Source organism: Equus quagga, chromosome 7, assembly GCF_021613505.1.
Source record: "Equus quagga isolate Etosha38 chromosome 7, UCLA_HA_Equagga_1.0, whole genome shotgun sequence".
Lineage (NCBI taxonomy): Eukaryota > Metazoa > Chordata > Mammalia > Perissodactyla > Equidae > Equus > Equus quagga.
Genome location: NC_060273.1, coordinates 121,656,593 through 121,675,238, shown reverse-complemented (window position 1 = coordinate 121,675,238; position 18,646 = coordinate 121,656,593).

Genomic DNA, 18,646 nt, shown 5'->3' with positions numbered 1-18,646 from the left:
TAAAGTCCTTCTACCCCAGGGTAGTTGGTCCACAGGGACAATCTTCTCTTCCCCTTTATGCCCTTCATCCAGCTGCCCAAAGAAAACAACTGTCAACAAGAGAGAAAACTTAGGGGGTCTCCATTCCTATTTGATTACAAGGAAGGGGAGAACAGGATGAACCCAAGAGCATGTAATTTAAAAATCAAGCCCATCTCCCCCATGTTGAAGTCAGAGAAATGGAGGCACAAAGATATTCCTTGCTTTTCTTTCATCACAAGAAACCATAAGATACTGTGAGTATTATGATACTGTTTACCCCAGGCAGGACGGGAAACCTTACAACATTACTCTACGACAGAAGTGGAATTATGCTCTCCTCTATCAAATTTTCTTCCTTGGTTCAGACTCTGTTTCATTGAATTAAATTTATATTTATCAGATAAAGCCGTTTAGTATTTTTGCCGGGTTTGCACTGGGAAGGGTTTAGATTTTTTCTGAGAAGTTTTAATAAAACATAAACTGGTTCCACTAAGATTCTTTTTAAAAATTCAGACAATCTGATCTTTAGGGCAGGATTTTTTGAACAGTTGTAATAATTTCCTAACACCTTCTGTAATACATCATTATGCTGTTTTATAGCACATTTGGGTGATAACTTTTATATTCGTTTTATCCAAATCCTGACATCATGTAGATCTGGCATTAAATTATTTTGTTTGGGATTCTACTTTTAAGTAGCTGAATGTCAAAATAACTTAAAAGGATGTTTTAAGAAGAACGAACAAAGAGAAAACATCTGCCCTCCAGTTTGGCAGGTTTCTATGGATACAATCCTGTCTATAAGAGAAAATTAGGTCACTGTGGAATTTAGTATAAGGAGAGCATTCGAAAGAGCTTGCATTCTTTGCTAAGCAGGGGCTGTTAAGGAAAACCGTTCAGAGAAAGAACCCTGAAACTTTAGAGTTATCTAGTCTTACCTAACCTCTTCCACCAGTTTGCTTCATTCTGATTTCTGCACTTCCCTCCCCCTTATAGACGCACTTTCTTTACTAGGAAGTCTATATTCTCTAATGGCAGTGGGGAGACTCGCCGTGACTTTCCAAACCTCTCAGCGGTAGACAGACATTGTTTCCGATGCCCTTCCCTCTGAGGAAATCAAGCTGATTGTTTCTACTTTGTTTGGAAATCCCAAGGCTTCCATTATGCATGGGTCATCCCTCAGGCTCTCCTGAGGAGAGTGAAAGGGATCGGGCAAATGCAAACACTCTCAAAGTTTTCTTCTGCCAATCTTCAAGGTCAATGTGGTTCTTCTTTGGCCAAAATGATGCCATTAGCCAGTCAATCAATGATAAAGGACAGAGGAAAAGAAAAAGTGGGATATCTTGAAAGCCACAAGAAAAAAAATCATGAAAAATATTGGTAGATTTGACTATATATGAGTTTGTCTTTATAAAACTAAATATATTTCCGTAAGTCAAAAAATATCATAAATACATATAGTGTATCTCTGGAAAGAAGTACAAGAAATGTGTTTCAGTGGTCGTCTCCACTGAAAGGAAGCAAGAGATTAATTTTAAAGAGAATAGTCTACTACGCTGATGGTAGTATAGCAAAATGGGCACTCTCAGAATTGCTAGGGAAAGTCGAAATTGAACATCCTGTCAAAAAAGCAATTTGCCATCTCAATCAAGGAACTTAAAAAGTTTCATGCCTTTTATCTTAGTAATTCCATTTTCAGGAATGTATTTTAAAGAAATAAGCTGAAATGTAGAGGAGGGTTTTTATAGCAAATATGTTACTGAAGTATTTTTTATAAAAGTGAAAACATAGGAAAATTTAAAAGCCCCGAATGAGGTAAGATTAGGTAACCCTTTTCCTATTTCTCATTATTTCGTACATACGTTTGTTCTAGCAGCCATCATATTGGGTTCTCTTTATTTGCATGCATGTCTCTTTAAGAGAGTGAGTGTTCAGAGCGGGACAAAGAAATTTCATTTGTTTAATCCCAGAGCCTACTATAATAACTGGGACCCATTTGGCTCTCAGTTAACACTTGTAAAATTAAGGCAACTGTATTTTATTTGTGTCAACCATGCAATCCATAATAATCACTGAGATCATTATTTCTCCCCACCTCCTAAGGCCTACACACCCATAAACATTAGAATAATTCAATCCATTTTGCAGTTTAGCTAAATTAGACTGTTTAAAATAAACTGAATTTAGGTGTGTCCATTTGTATATATAGAAAGCTATTGGCACAGTCACAAACAAACTGAATTATATCTCTGTATTTTACCATGGTTAGTATTGATGTAAAGATAATCAGTAAGACAAGAGAAAATATTTCACGTCAGATTTAAGATTTTACATGAAATTATCAATGCTTCAAAAATCAACAGCTTCTCTGTCAGCTGGATCCCAGGAGATATGTGAAACTGACACAGCATGGAATAATAATTACAGAATTTAGAAAATCAAATATGTATTTGTGTATACCAAGCTTCAGGCTATTTTCTGTACCTTAAAAATAGTTTTAACTAAGGTGTTTTAAAAGGCAGTCTTTTGGGTTTAAGCCTCCTACCTCCGCTGAATTACATCGAGGGCAATGAGAAAAATTGCAGGCGAGATCACAGAGCACTGTTGGAAAACTATTTTTGACTATTATTTGGAAGTTGTCTGTACGCGGAAGTGTAACAGCTGCACTTCACTTCGGTCCAATTCTGATCTTTGCGATTTTCTCTAAGATGTGCCAAGCCTCAGTAAATTATATGAGAAAGGAACAATGCAATCATTATTTACCCAAATTGTAATGCCTTCCTATTTCACTTCAGGAGTAGAATTAAATGAATCGATAAGTGGAAGTGTTCATGTGTGGAGGATTGAGGTGCCCACACACGCAACTTTTACCCAGGGTTTGGGGGTGAGTGGAGGTGAAAAATTATTTTGGTATTAAAGAATTGGAATACTAGTAGCGTTTTTAAAAAGCCTGAAGAATTAAATCCACTTAATTCCTAAGTATCTCTTAATATCATGTAACTCTGGCTTACATATAAAAAAATACAGGAAAAAATAAACAGCTAAATGATGGGCAAGAGGGAGAAAACTCACCTTAAACAACTCAAGCAATTCCTCCAGGAAGGAGAAGGGAAGAAGAAAGGAAGAAAGGGAGGGAGGAAGGAGGGAAGGAAAGAAGGGAGGGAGGGAAGGCAGGGAGGGAGGGAAGAGAGGGGAGAAGGAAGGAAGGGATAGAGAAATCTAGAGCTTGTACAGCACCTAAGACATCTTCTTACAGGGTGTTGACTACCTCCTGGCCAGGTGGGCAGCAACCCTGAAGGCAGAGACAATATGGCACACCAGAAGCACACAGAGAGCGGAAAAATCCACTCTTCCTAAGGTGTGGAGAACCCATGGGGGACAGGGAAGGGAGGGCAAAGCTAGATGACTTAGGAGGCTATTGCAGTAAATGGTGCCAATCTAAGTTCATTGTAAAGATTTTTTTTTTTAAAGATTTTATTTTTTTCCTTTTTCTCCCCAAAGCCCCCCGGTACATAGTCGTATATTCTTCGTTGTGGGTCCTTCTAGTTGTGGCATGTGGGACGCTGCCTCAGCGTGGCTTGATGAGCAGTGCCATGTCCATGCCCAGGATTCAAACCAACGAAACACTGGGCCTCCTGCAACGGAGCGCATGAACTTAACCACTCGGCCACGGGGCCAGCCCCACCATTGTAAAGATTTTTAACCAGTCTTCCCTCTCTGAGAGGCTGAGAAATATACCTTATTTCCCAGAGAAAACTTGTTCTCTGTAGTGAAGATGGAGGAAAGTAGATTAATTGAATATTTAGAAGATAAAATTAACAAAACATAGTAACAGATTGGCTACGGGTACAAGGCACAAGGAATAGTCAAAGATTTGTATAACTGGGCAGATGAGAATGCCATCCATTTAAGGAAAGCTGAAAATATAAACAAAATGGGTAAAATTTATTGAGAATTCATTGTGCAATTGGCATTGTTCTAAATGCTTTCCACATCTTATAAAATTTGTTCTTTACAACTCTGTGATACAGGTACTGCTACTGTTTTCTCCATCCTATAGACGAGGAACTGAGGCAAAGAAAGATACAACAACATGTCCACTTTCGCATAGATAACAAGTAGTAGATCTAGGTATTGAGTCCAGAGTCATCCTTTTAGCCACTTGTCTATACTGGCCCCTGTTCAGAAATGTCCCTCACTGCCCCACCCCCAGACTATCTCCCTTGGGTTGTACAGTCTAAAGGACCTCTTTCTCCTTCTCACCTCATGGCTTTCATTCTCTTACCATGGTCACTTGCGATGCTCACAATAATAGCTTCCTAGTAGCTAAGTTGCTATCAAATCTCCAGGCCAAAAAATATTTCTATCCCTGTGTTGATATCACCTCTCCGGGCCGCAAGTTATCACTGTAATTTGAGGTTGAGGGAAGCAAAGAAGAATATTCCAGTTTGCACACCTAATGGTCAAATGTAGGTTTATGGAAAAAATGGATTATCTCAGTCAGCGCAGGCTACATAACAAAACACCACAGACCGGGTGGCTTAACCAGCAGAAGTTTATTTTCTCACGGTTCTGGAGTCACTGGCATGGTTGGGTTCTGGTGATGACTCTCTTCCTGGCTTGCAGATGGCTGCCTTCTTGCTGTATCCTCATGTGGCCTTTTCTTGGTGTGTGCACATGGGGAATGAGAGAGCCCCCTCTTCTTATTAGGCCACCAATCCTGTCAGACTAAGATCCCAGCCTTATAAACCGGTTTTAGGAGGTACCCTTAGTTACATCCTAAAAGCCCTATCTCTAAATATAGTCATGGCAGAGCTTAGGGCTTCAGCATATGAATTTGGTGGGACACAATTCAGTCTGCACAGACCCAAGGGTCTTCTTTAAGAAAAATCATGCAGAATTAGTACAGAGCCCCTCAAAGGTCCATCAGTCTTTCATTCAGATCTGAGTTGGGGAGGTAGAGGGAAAGGTGCAGGGAACTCGTTGAAAAGAAGAGAGACTTGGGAAGCAAATCTTAGTTCAGTGAGCACGACAGAGTAAAGCAGGAGGCCACCCCTGCAGGAAGTGTTGACAATGGCTGCTTCTGGCTGCTTCCAAACCCCCAAACCCTCCATCACAGTGATGGTCACCAATGTCTATGCCAAACAATGAAGGCTAAGAGGACTTGCTCAATATCACAGTTCCTCCTGGGGCCTCCAGAAATAGAACAGGTTTTGAAGTGAGTTAGAGGGCCAAATAGAGTAGGTGGGGATATCTGCCAGAGAAATCACTGAAACTGTGATACAGTAATGTAGGCTGGTATAGCCTGGGACGCACAGATTACATTACCTGTGACCTCAGCCATGTTAGCATGACTCTGATTTTAATAGTCAAATTTAGGTCAAATATCCTTCTTCCACCTATGTTAAGCTCTGAGAGTCAGCCCCAAGCAGATTATCTATGTATTCTCTTTTTTTAAGAGAACAACTCTAAGTACATCCCCTCTATCAGGATGACCAACCATCGTGGTTTTTCCCAGGACTGAAGGGTTTTCAGAGATGCAGTCCTTCCACTAACACGTAGATAGTCTGGGCAAACCAGGACAGTCAGTCACCCTAAGCCTAGCTCCTACCCTAAGAAGGTAGAAGATTCCTTCTGGGTGGGACCAGAGAAAATGTTATCCCCATAACCCCCCGAACAGGGTGCTGGCCCCATCAGGGAATCCCTAGTTCTGATTTCACTCGGAGTCGAATCTTTCTCCTTCCTTAGACTCGAGAGCGATAAAGAAAGGCCACTGTTTGAAACAGTTTGGAACTCAGAGCCCTTGTGTTATTTACAAGGCTGGGTAGCTGGCCCATAGCTGTAATTTGCTGATTTGGTTTTTTAGAAATTGTATTAAAATACTATTTATCTTGATTACCGAGTTTTGGGTGCCCCTTAAATTTTACTCCAGAGGCAAATGCCTCATTTGCTTCACCCTAGCCGGGACTTGTCAATAAGTAACAGGATTGGAACTCAGTTTCCAAGTGGTTCCTGGTGACCGGTCAGGGGCCCCCAACTGTCCAGCCCTCAGTCTACGTCAAACCCTCAGTCAGACTAAATGAGGTCCTAGCAGCTGGCCAGGTGTGCCTGTGATACTCAAGTATGCAGTAAGTTAAAAATGTTGGGCGGGGCAGGCCTGGTGACACAGCGGTTAAGTTCACACATCCCGCTTTGGCGGCCAGGGTTCGCAGTTCGGATCCCAGGCGCGGACATGGCACTGCTTGGCACGCCATGCTGTGGTAGGCATCCCACGTATAAAGTAGAGGAAGATGGGCATGGATGTTAGCTCAGGGCCAGTCTTCCTCAGCAAAAAGAGGAGGATTGGCAGCAGTTAGCTCAGGGCTAATCTTCCTCAAAAAAACCCCACAAAATGTTGGGCTTATGTTCTAGAAATTTTACCACGCTTGTGTTAAAAGCAAATGATGGTGATTTGATTCTTGGAAAATAAATGTACAGTACAGTACACACTTTTAATTCCAGCAGAGGGGTATAATTTGATGCAGAAAACAGCATGGTGTTAGAAAGAGCACAACTCTCGAAATCAAATGGGATCTCTGATACTAAAAACTACAGGATCTTGGGCAAGTTAATTCACTTTACTGAACCTCAGTTCTATCAACTGTAAAATAAAAACAGTCCTCACCTCACAGAGCTGTGTGTGAGGATTACATGAATGAGCACGTGTGACCCGTACATCGGGCACCTGGCACAGAGGGAGCACACTCTGAATGCTAATTCTCTTTCTCTCCTCGCTTTTCCTGCCAGGACTACTCACCGCTTCTCACCGAAACCATTTTTTGTGACTTTAGTGTTTGTGGATCTAGAATTTTATCTTAAGAAGTACACTGGACATATTTTCAAATATTTGAGAAGGAAAATACTTATGTTGTCATTGCACTATTAGGTTCAAAGTATAGTTTGTTTTGTATTCCCCTGAACTGTTGGATGTCTGAAAAGTAAACGATCAGGCTAAAGGTTTCTAAAATCCAATATGATTTTTTAAAAAAAATATTTATTGAGCACAGCAGTTTTTTCTCTCTAGGTTCCCTTAATAATACTAGTACTCTACTTCAGATTTCTAAATAAAAAATGTTAACATTCAAATGCTGCTGTGTTCAGTGCTCTCAGACAAGAGCTACCCTTGATCAAAAGGACTTCCTCCCTCTTGCTCTGGCCTCTCCCTGAGCTCACAGCTTCCCCAGCGACTGCTTCCATCCTCATTTCTCTGTAAGTCCAGACCCTTCCGTCAGTATCACATGGGAAAAAGCCACTCATAGAACAATCTCAAACATTTTCCAGTAAAAAAAACAACCAACCACTTGATTTAGAAAGTGCATGATAAATGAAGGCGGTAGTGAAATGATGATGACGGCTTCTCTGGCTCTGTTTTATGCAGTGCATAGGGATAGAGGAGCAACCGATTTTTTTTAACCTCTTATTTTGTGCTACAATAATGTCTTCAAGAACACTAGATCTCAAAACAGATTATCATCTGTTAATAATGTCAACATTTCATCAGGGAATACAGTATGTTCAGAATCTGGTTCTTTGCTTGTGACACATTTCTTAATGAAATTCTATTATCTTACAGCAACTAACGGAATCTACCCCATGGCCTGGTGCCATCAGTTGCATTTTAGAGAATTACTGTTTTATAGGAGCACTATTATGCTTATTTTATTTGATGGGGTTTACATTAAATCATCAGAAAATAGATCTCTTAAAGGAACTAGTGGCAATGATGTCTGCATATATACTTTTTCAGAAAGTTATAATGTCATCAACTTTCAAATAACTTTGTGTGTGTAGGTTTGACATGCATAAAAGAATTGGTTTTATCCTCCAATCTTGACTGAATCACAAGAGGTTAGGGCTAGAAGGTATTTTAGAGCTCTTCTAGTCCAACACCTCATTTTGCAGACATTTTAACGTGAACATTTTGATGACTTGCCCAAGGCCAAAAAGCTGGGGTGTGGCAGATCCAGAACTAGAGCCCGGGTTTCCTAGTTTCCAGACCAATGATCGTCCTACTTAACCATACTCCATGATTGTTGCATTGGCTCCCGGCATCTTCCTGTCCACAAATGTACTTCTGTGATAAGGAGAATGAGCCACTCATATCATAGCCTCTCAGGAGAGTGGGGCTGTGTGGTGGCTTCAAAGTGGAAGGCCTAAAGAAATGAATTCTGATACAATAGATAACACAAGATGTAAACATTTGTTGAAATTTCAAGCAAGAAGAGGAGCTCCTGTCCCTTGTCCCCTTTAAGAAACAAAGAAAAAAAAAAGGAAAAATTCTCAATGCCTTGAGTTTCAGGAAAAATGCTCTATTAGTGAGTCAGACTTTCAAAATAATGTTAGCAAAGGAAGTGACTGCCAATGCGTGGGCGAGACTTTTTTTAGAAGTCACATAAAAAAATAGCTCTATGTGCACAGTTCTGAAACATTCTTCCTCCACTCTTCACGGCTTCCTCATATGTCCAGGCTGACATGGATTAATTTAGATTTATTTTGCTTTCTCACCTCTTGCTTCATGTACCCCAAGATTCATCCCAAGAACACTATTATTTTCTTCCAATAGTCCATGTACCTTAACACTTACGTGATTTTGCTGTCGCTCATTTCCCTCCTTCTTCTCTACTTGTCAAAATCTTAATCGTCCTTCAACATTTGTTTAATACCACCTCCTTGAAGCCTTTGCCAATTTGCAAATTTCCGATTAGTGACTATTTCCCATAGCACTTTTGTTGCACCTCTTAGAGAAACCAGTCTACCTCGTTCTGTGAAGTCCATGGCTGTCTCCCCTGCTAGATTCAGCTCTACTTGAGACCTAGGAAAATATCTCCTTTTGATATGTGCCAGGGACATGTAAAGTAAGTATCAGGGATTCCGCAGTAAACACGAAAAAGCTCTTAGCTTCAAGAAACTATCTAAAATGTAGCATGCAAATATAGCGTAGGTTCCAGTCCCCTGACAGAAAGCAGACCTGCCACAGGATCTGGATGCAAGTAATTTATTTGAGAAGTGAGGGGTGAAGAAATGAGATAGTAAAGGAAAGGAAGCCAAAAGGGGGCATATTAATAATAAGCAGGTTTCCATGGAAACAAAGAGTCGAGTGGTGATTGCCAAGGGCTGGGGTTGGGAAAATGGAGAGATGTTGGTCAAAGGGTACCAACTTTCAATTACAAGGTGAATAAGGTCTGAGGATCTAATGTACAGCATGCTAACTATAGTAAATAATATCGTATTGTACACTTGAAAACTTTTAAGAGAGTAATATTAAGCATTCTCACCACACGCACAAAAAATGGTACCTGTGTGAGGTGAAGAATCTGTTAATTAACCATTGTGGTAATCATTTCACAATGTATACGTATATCAAATCATCATGTTGCATACTTGAAATATATACAATTGTATATGTCAATTATAATTTTATATATATTGAAATATATACAATTTTATACGTCAATAAACCTGGAAAAAATAATAAGTAGGTTTCTACTGTGGGGCCCAGTCCTGCCAAGGACTCTCTGAGAAACCACGCAGAATGCGCCTCAGAGTGTCCTAAAGGGAGACGTAGGCGTATAAACGCCTCCATTCTGCCCTCCTTGTTTGAGCGCCGCTCCTGGGGGATTGACTCAGTCACTGCTGGCCAGCCCTATTCTGAGGCCAAGCCCTCCTCAGAGTAGCCGGAGAAGGCCCTGAGGCAGAGACGCAAGTGCCCGAGGCAGGAAGCTGTTGGCAGGTCCTGCAGCTGTCCACCACAGCTGCAGGTGACCTTCAGAGCAGACCAGGAAGACACAGGAGAGCAGCAACAGTATCGGCTACAGGGCCTTCAACAGCAACTGCTGAGTTTACCTAAACTGTCGAGATTAAATAAATCTAGTTGCTACCCTTAATGAAATGTAAATAATGAGAAAGTACTGACTTTACTCTTTTCTAAAGAAACTAGGGGGACTTTTTAAGTATAATTTCCCTACCAAACCAAAATACATATCATATTTGATTTTCTGTGAATTACTGAGTTACACAAAAATTTTACTTTCATGAATAAATTCGATCGTTCCTGATAGAGGCTACTCTCCAAGAGTACGTTTGGAAAGGGCTTCTTGTCAGAGGTATACGCTTTATTTTCCTTGAGATTTCATCTTCCTCGTTTTTAAGAGTAATACATACTAATTATAGAAATGTTATAAAATACAAAGAAAAAAGGAGAAAAAGAAAATAATTCATTGGTGCCACCAAATACTTGCACAGAAAAATAAAATGAAATTATCCTGACTGCAGGGCCCAAGCACTTCCCGTAATGAGATTGTCCACTAAACATGGCGTCGCCTATGCTAGATTATTGATAAACTTATTGTATTGTCAAAAGATACACTTATTACCATTTTTTGAAGAGTTAAATTCCTTAAGCAGAATCAGCAGCCTAGAGAGAATATTGCTGCTTATATTACAGACACGTAGAAGTTTTAAAGCTATTCATTTATTATTGATTTCTAATTATCCCACACTTTGGTAAGAAAGTATAGTCAGGCCGATGTTAATATTTGGAATGTGTAGAAGTTTCATCCCCAGCCTAGCACGTGACAATTTTTGTGACTATTCTGTGGATTCTCAAAAAGGTTTTGTAGGGCCTGGCCCAGTGGCATAATGGTTAATTTTGCACACTTTGCCCAGGGTTTGCTGGTTTGGATCCTGGGCACGGACCTATGCACCACTTATCAAGCCACACTGTGGCAGCATCCTGCATATAAAGTAGAGGAATATGAGCACCTGAGTTAGCTCAGGGCCAATCTTCCTCAGCAAAAAGAGGAGGATGGCAGCAGATGTTAGCTCAGGGCTAATCTTCCTCAATAAATAAATAAATAAATAAAATAAGTAAATAAACAAAAAGGTTTTGCAGTCTCGGCTTTTTGAAGGATATGCTTGCTCTCCCTGCTTCACACTGAAATCCTGAGGATTCCTTAGGTGGCAGTATTGCTTATCATCAACTGCATTCTTCCTGAGAGAGGAATTGTTAAATTGAACACTTTAAAATTACTTATATTTTATTATCTTTCTGAAGAAAATTCATGCTGTTATAATGTATTTCAGGTAGATAAAGTCATATTTTAAGAATATTCACTTTCTATCGCAAAGGTACATTCTTATTCAATGACTTTTAGGAGGTAGTATCAAATTCACATATTATGTTGGTATGGCTTTTAAGACACACAACATAAATACAAAACGTAAGAGAATGGCCTGTGAACATCATAATAAGTCTAAGCTCAGTTATTCAACAAATTTTTATTCAATGCTCATTCTGTTCCTGGAATTGTTTTAAGCTCTAGGAAAACAGGAGTTAACAAAACAGAGTTCCCTGGCCTCATGGCACTGCCATGCAATGCAGAGGAATCCGTCTTGCAGTTTTCCTATTATCTTTGTCATAAGCTCTTAGAACTTTGATTATCACATCTTGCAATCAGACCATACCCCATCCTCCATGGGCTGTTAATAAATATTAATCAAAGAGACTAATAAGTCCTAAATAGAGAAAGCCTTCAATTCTGTTTTTGATTAACTTTACGCAGTAATGCAGATTGACAACTGTGAGTCAGATGCGCTATTAGAAGTTGTTAGTTGGTTTTTACAGAAATGAAATTACATTATGAACCTCAAAAGTAGAAGAATCAAGCGCCAGTGTAAGAAAATGGGTATCAAAGGTATTTCTATATGGTTGATTTATTTTATTTATTTTACAAATAGATTTGTAATCTTTATAAACCCATTACTAATCGTTCCACTTGCGTAACAGAATGAAAAGGAAGGTTTAAGGCTCCAACACTATTACAGTAGCAGAAAAGAATGTCCAGCCATAGGGCTAGGAACTGGGAATTGGCTTTGATTGAAGCAATGATAATCATGCTACCAACATCTAGAAATAATACGGACCAAACGTGGCCTATTCTTACTTAAAACGAATCATTATAACTAATAACATTTTTTAAACACTAATGTAATCATGCACTGTGCATTTCATTTACATCATATTTAATCTTCCCAGTAAGTCTCCCTACAATGAGGGATTCTCCCACTTTATTGATGAGGGAATTGAGACTGAGGGAGGCGAAGTGACCTGTCCAAGAGTAAAGACGGCGTTCATGATGCACATTTGAATCACTGTATCATTTGCCCCCAAAAGTACCAAACTCACTGGTTCCCAGTTAGCCTTCCTGGGCTTATCAAATCAGGCACAGAGGTCAAAGTAGAAAGTCTCTAGTTTAGCACTTAATTCAGCAAACTGGAGCAATGAAAATAATTTGAAAAAGAAATGTAAGTATGTCAGGGTCAGACCTTTAGATAGAGTCTAGCTATTTCCTTGGATTCTACTTTATTTAACTCTTCTTCGCATTCATCCACAAAAGGAGTGAGACTGAAAATACAGATAATCACAACTAATCTTTAGTCGTGGTCATTTATGACGAATGTACTTGGAGAAAACCTTCTCTTGAATTCTCTGAGTTAGCTAAAAAGTCCCAGAAAATCCTATACTGTGACCAATGGGCTGAAATTTTAAAATAATAATAATAATAAAATAATAATAATAATAACCATAAACCAAACTTTTAGTATCTTAAACTATAACTGAGTGTAACTGAATAATTGGGTGTAACAACTGTTTCCCAAATTGCCCCTCTGCCCTTCCCTACAGTATCACACTTGCTGCCCTAGTCAGCTGTATATGGAGAATAATTTACCCATGACGAAGTCAAAGTTTAGCATGACAGGATACATAAAAGGGAAAGAGGCTACTTTTTCCATTGCCAGTGACTTTTGGAGGTGATCCTAATACAAAACGTGTATTTGGGGTGGTTTATATTGCAATGTTTTTCTTAATTATGAACAAAAATACTCATATGGACAAATAGAGCATGCAGAAGTAGTTCCCACTGAAGTCTCATATTCTAGATTTTGGTAATTAAATGGTGAGAAAGAGCTGGAATTTAGACTTGACAAATAGTCAGACACTTAAGGCTATGAAAAATTTGGCAGTAGACTTTGCCATGGTATACATTCAAGACAGCCGTTTCTAAATCCATCTGCCATATTTTGTAAGCAGCCTTCGATAGAGCTGTTTCAAAATGGGTGAGATCTATTTAAATCATTTCCTCCACCCAAAGAATCTGAACTTGACAGACACGGACTAAACGAATCTAACCTGTTTTTCAATATCAGGATCTACTGGGAAGCCAGCCAACCAAGAAGAAATAACAACTGTCTAGTGTAGGAGAAACAAAATCACGTATAGCAGAGCCAAGTGAAAACTGAGTTAGGGGAGACCACACTGATTTCAGACAAAAGCCAGCTGCGTTTGGAGGAAGACTGAGTCCCAAAACCAATCTTTGACTAAAGGTGCCGTGGAGAAGATGATAGCGAAATGTTTATCCGGAAAGAAAAGAAAATTGTTCTTTCTTTACACTGTTTAGTGAGTCCTTCAGAGGTGTGGTCTGGCTGAATGCCCAAAGCAACAGGGAGAATTTCTGGCAAATGTTTTGCCATCCCATACCTGAAGGCTGGTATACCTGTGTGATGAGACTGTGTTTGTATTAGCCTCGGGGCAGAGGGGGTACCTTTAAAAAAAAATAGGTTTGAGGCAGAAGTAGCACCAGTACCGGAAATTCTGGACTAAAATTAAGGCAAGAGGAGAAGTAATACTTTATTTCCATTTTCTGATAAATACTAACATATGGATCTTGACAATATACTTAGATGGAATCTTTCAATAAGATTGCAAGGAAACTGAGTCACTGGAAAAATGAAGATATCTTTATATAAACTCTAAAACCATAAGAATGTAAGAGTTAACAAAACATATTCTCTGTCTTCATTTAGGAAAAGAACAGGCATTGTCTGAAAGAAGGGAGGGTATATATTCTACTACTCAGAACTCAAAATCTTTCTTCTATTTGGACCCCAAGATCTTTTAAACTCTAGAATTCGTTTTCTCTTTGCCTTGCAGTAAGATGCATTTGGATTTGTTATGTGTAAATGACATGGAGAGTTGCGTAAATGATGTTATTTAAGGAACATTAGAAAAGCCTCTCAAAATTTCTCCCACAGTCCTGATATTCCATCATTACACAGTCATCTCTTGGTCCATTGGATTGTCATTCCTAAGAGTACACAGTTAAAATACTAATATTTCTGAGTGGGATAACACATTAAGCTGTTGTGTAGCATAACCTTTCATTGACCATGTGTACACCAGTTTGCATTCCATAGTAGCAGCTATCTGAGAGGAAATCCAGTTGGTGACAAGATACAGGTAAACTTTGATTAGAAGGAAATGAAGACAGAAGATGGACTTCAGTGACTTGATCCCTGGAGAGGCTCACTCCACAATCAGGAATGAAAATATATATGCACAAAGTCTAATAGGCCTGAAAATGTATTTCCAGCCAACAGAATTTATCTTAACCTCACCCTTAGCTTTGCTAATATTTTAATTATATTCCAGATTTTATTGCTAAAAAAAGACTTCAGAGATTATCTAGCTCAAACTGTTCAGTTAGAGAATACGGAAACGGAGATCCAGAAATGTTAAGTGGTTACCAAGGTTACCAGCAGAATCCCCTCCAGATACCTAGGTCAGCTTTCTTCCAATTATTCTATGCCAGTGTTTGCCAATCATCAGTCATTTGTATTTCCTCTTCACTTTTTTTAATATTTTTTTCTGAAAGTTATTCACTGTTTTTTACTTAATACTCTTATATAAAGAAGAAACTTTATATCACGACCACAAATAGAAAACCAGGACCATTTGCCATAAATAGAAAGTAACAGTGAATATTAATACAATAGAGTAAAAATGATTAAACATGGTAATATATTTTAGCCAGTATCTTACTTGCTGAAAAATCTTAGAGGCCTGTTCTGCCTAGTTAAAATAGGCGATCTGAGAAATTTAGACACAGATTAACACCAAATTATGACTTCCTCCTGAATGCAATCACAGGGATTGAAAGGCGGTTGCAGAGAAAGTAGCATAGTCTTTATGTGATTCAATGCTAAATAATGCCATATCAATGAACCGCGTGTCTCATCTGCTGCCTCAACATATCATCTTGGATATTATCAGTGGTAAGTGTCCCACACTTCCAGAAAACACCGTTTAGTGGTATTTTGGATTGATAAACTGAGTTATATAATACTTAAATTTCATAGGATAATGCTAATTGAATTTTAGGTCCAAAAAACAGATTAATTGCCTGATTTGAATGATTTGGTGCTGACTTAAAAGCTTCTTAATTACCACCTGAGAAGGATTTACGAATCACAGCACCCAGTATGAGGGGGTCTGGTCCAGGGGCCTCATCCTGGTGGGGTCACGGCTACTGACCAGGCCACGGTCTGGTACAGAAACATGTCCACACACCCTGCCCTCAGGACTGGACTCTCCTGGGCTCCATTTTCCACACCTGGGAGCAGCACAAGCTGCTAGATGATGAGATAGAGTAAAAGTACCCAAGAAGGATTTCATGTGGAAAATAATCATTTAATATACAGGACATTTTATTCAGTGACTTGCATGAGACCGAACTGCTTGAGATTATGGACTAACCCCCATAATGCTAACTCTCAACTGATTACTTCATTCTGGAAATCAGCTCTTTGGTTCAGCATCGTCACCTCCCAACTCCAGGGTAAACCCTGGCCAGTCTTTCCCCACTCAGAGTCCGCCTTCTACCCTTGTGGATTAGTAGTACTCACTCAGTTAAAAATAAAGTGAAGCTTTGTCTCCCCACCAAATAACAATAATCACAATAATTAGCATAGTAAAGAAAATAAATAGAAGTTTGATTATACTCTTAAGAGCATTTACCTCGGAATTAGAGACCCATATTTGAACAGTTACTTAGCTCTACCACTCAGTAGCTATGAGAGCGAGGGGAAAACACCCAACACAGCATGTTTCCTCATTAAGAAGTGATAAATAATTATACTTTACTCATGGATTATGATGAGAATAAACTGAGTTAACATTTCAGGTTAGTTGGATTTGACTAAATATTAGTTTAATTAATTTGTATATTCATTTATTAAAACAATAGTTCTCCAAAGTTCTTCTCCATTCTCCCACAATAATACTGTGAATAGCCTTTCCAGGCTTCAGCTCTAAAAAGTACTTCACTTTAGAAAAATTGAGCATATAAGTAGATTTAAATATTTTGTATTTTGAAGAACAGGGCAACTAGACTGATGAAACCCACTCTTCAAAAATATTATGCTTATTATTAACATTCCTCTCTTACTAAATCTCATGACTGCTTCTCCAAACAGAGTTTTTTAACGTAATTTTTCTCGAGCTTTGATAGAATGTGACTTGTGGGCAATAGGCCAATAGACAGGCTATGTAAAAGTAGATGATGATTCAAAATACTATTAAACTAGAATAAACTATACAATGAAACAGCTGGATTCGTCCTTATAAATAATATAACTCTCACCAAACTCAATCTTTTCAATAATGTATATTAAGGGATTAGAAACTATTCCTAGCATAGTTACAGGTTTGAAGAGATAGAAAAGAGTACTTCAGTATGTCCTGTGAATGCCATACATATCTGGGGCGGGGGGGAGTATAAATGATATATATATGGAAATAATACTGACCAAAGAATAAAGAACATTTAGCCAAGTGCAGTATTACGACTGAGTAAAGATTTTATGTTCACATCTTACATTATATTCTAGTTGTCTTTCCTGATGTTTGGTATTTAGGCTGTAAAATATTTCTTAAATTTAATTGTAAAACTATATTTCCACCCTGTAGCACCTTGGAAATAAATCCCTACAAAAATCAAGAAATCTACCAATACCTCTTTTTCCTGAATAAGTAGCTCTTTCTAGATAACTTTGCTTATTGGAGTGTGAATTTAATTTTCTCTTTGCATCAACTCTGCTAATTTAAACGAACTCTATTGCATTCATTTGAATTCCAAAGTTGAACAAATATCTCTGTTATACTTAAATATCTAGAAGAGTCTTTCTCAAAATGTTGGCTTGACTGTTTTTATTAGAATCAGCTGGAATAATTGTTAAAAGGCCAGTCTCCTGGGCTCCACCACCCCAATCCCACTGTGGTAGGCAGAATAATAACCTCCTACAGACATCTACATCCTAACCCCAGAATCAGTGACTATGTCATGTTACATGGCAAAGGAGAATTAAACTTGTGGATGGAATTAAGCTTGTCAACTGACCTTAAAATAGGGAGATTATCCCAGATTTTCCACAGGGGTCCAATGTAATCACAGGGCCCTTAAAAGGGGATTAGGAGGCAGAAGAGGAGAATTGATGTGAGGAAAATGTGACTACAAAAGAAAGAGAGGTGTAATGTTGCCGGCTTTGAAGATGGAGGGTGGGGCCGCGAGCCAAAGAATCTAGGCAGCCCTTAGAAGGTGGAAAGGGCAAGAAAATGGATTCTCCTCCAGAGCCTCCAGAAGGAACATAACCCTCAGACACCTTGACTTTAAGCTAGTGAGACCAGAGTTGGACTTCTAACCTACAGAATTATAAGATACATGTGTGTCGTTTAAGCCACTAAGTTTGTGGTAATTTATTACAATAGTGATAGGAAAGTAATATACATGCCAAATCAAGATCTCTGGATATGAGGTCCAGGAATTTGCCTTTTTATCAGCCTGACAGGTGATTCTTTTTTACTCTAACATTTGAAAACTTAACACTAGTTTTGAGTTCTAACACTAGTCTTGGCTTCCTTTTTTAAAATCTGAAGATATTTTTTTAAAAAGGCTAATTTTCTGCCTTAATCTAATAGGCAAAAAAGAAGGGAAAGAGTAATCAGACTTTTGTTTGAAAGACGTATAAACTTGAAGAAGTTAAGAAATAACAAGTTAACGTGCAGTGATATAGACTGAACATTTTTTTAAGAGGATAGGACATTACAGATTCTCTATTCAAGTGCTATAGGATTTAAAGAACAGAAAGATTAATGTTGGTTGGAGTACATGGGAAAGATTAAATGGGTTTTCAATGATAAGAGCACTTGAATATTTATGAAGTGTTAGGGATGAGAGTATTTAGAAAAGCAAGGATATGTTAAGAACTGAGGTGGTGCTTTTTTTTTATTGCAGTAACACTGGATTATAACATTATATAGCTTTCAGGTGTACATCATAATATATTTCGAATTCTGTGTAGATTACATCCTGCTCACCACTCAAAAACTAATTATAGTCCATTACCACACACATGTACCTAATCCCCACTTTTCCTTTCTCCCCTCCCCCCTTCCTCTACAGTAACCACCAATCCAATCTCTGTTGCTATGTGTTTGTTTTTCATTGTTTGTGTCTTCTACTTATGAGTAACATCATACGGTATTTGACTTTCTCCCTCTGACTTATTTCACTTAGCGTAATACCCTCAAGGTCCATCCATGTTGTCACAAATGGCTGGATTTAATCATTTCTTATGGCCCAGTAGTATTCCATTATGTATATATACCACATCTCCTCTATCCATTCGTCCCTTGATGGGCACCTAGGTTGCTTCCAAGTCTTGGCTATTGTGAACAATGCTGCAATGAACA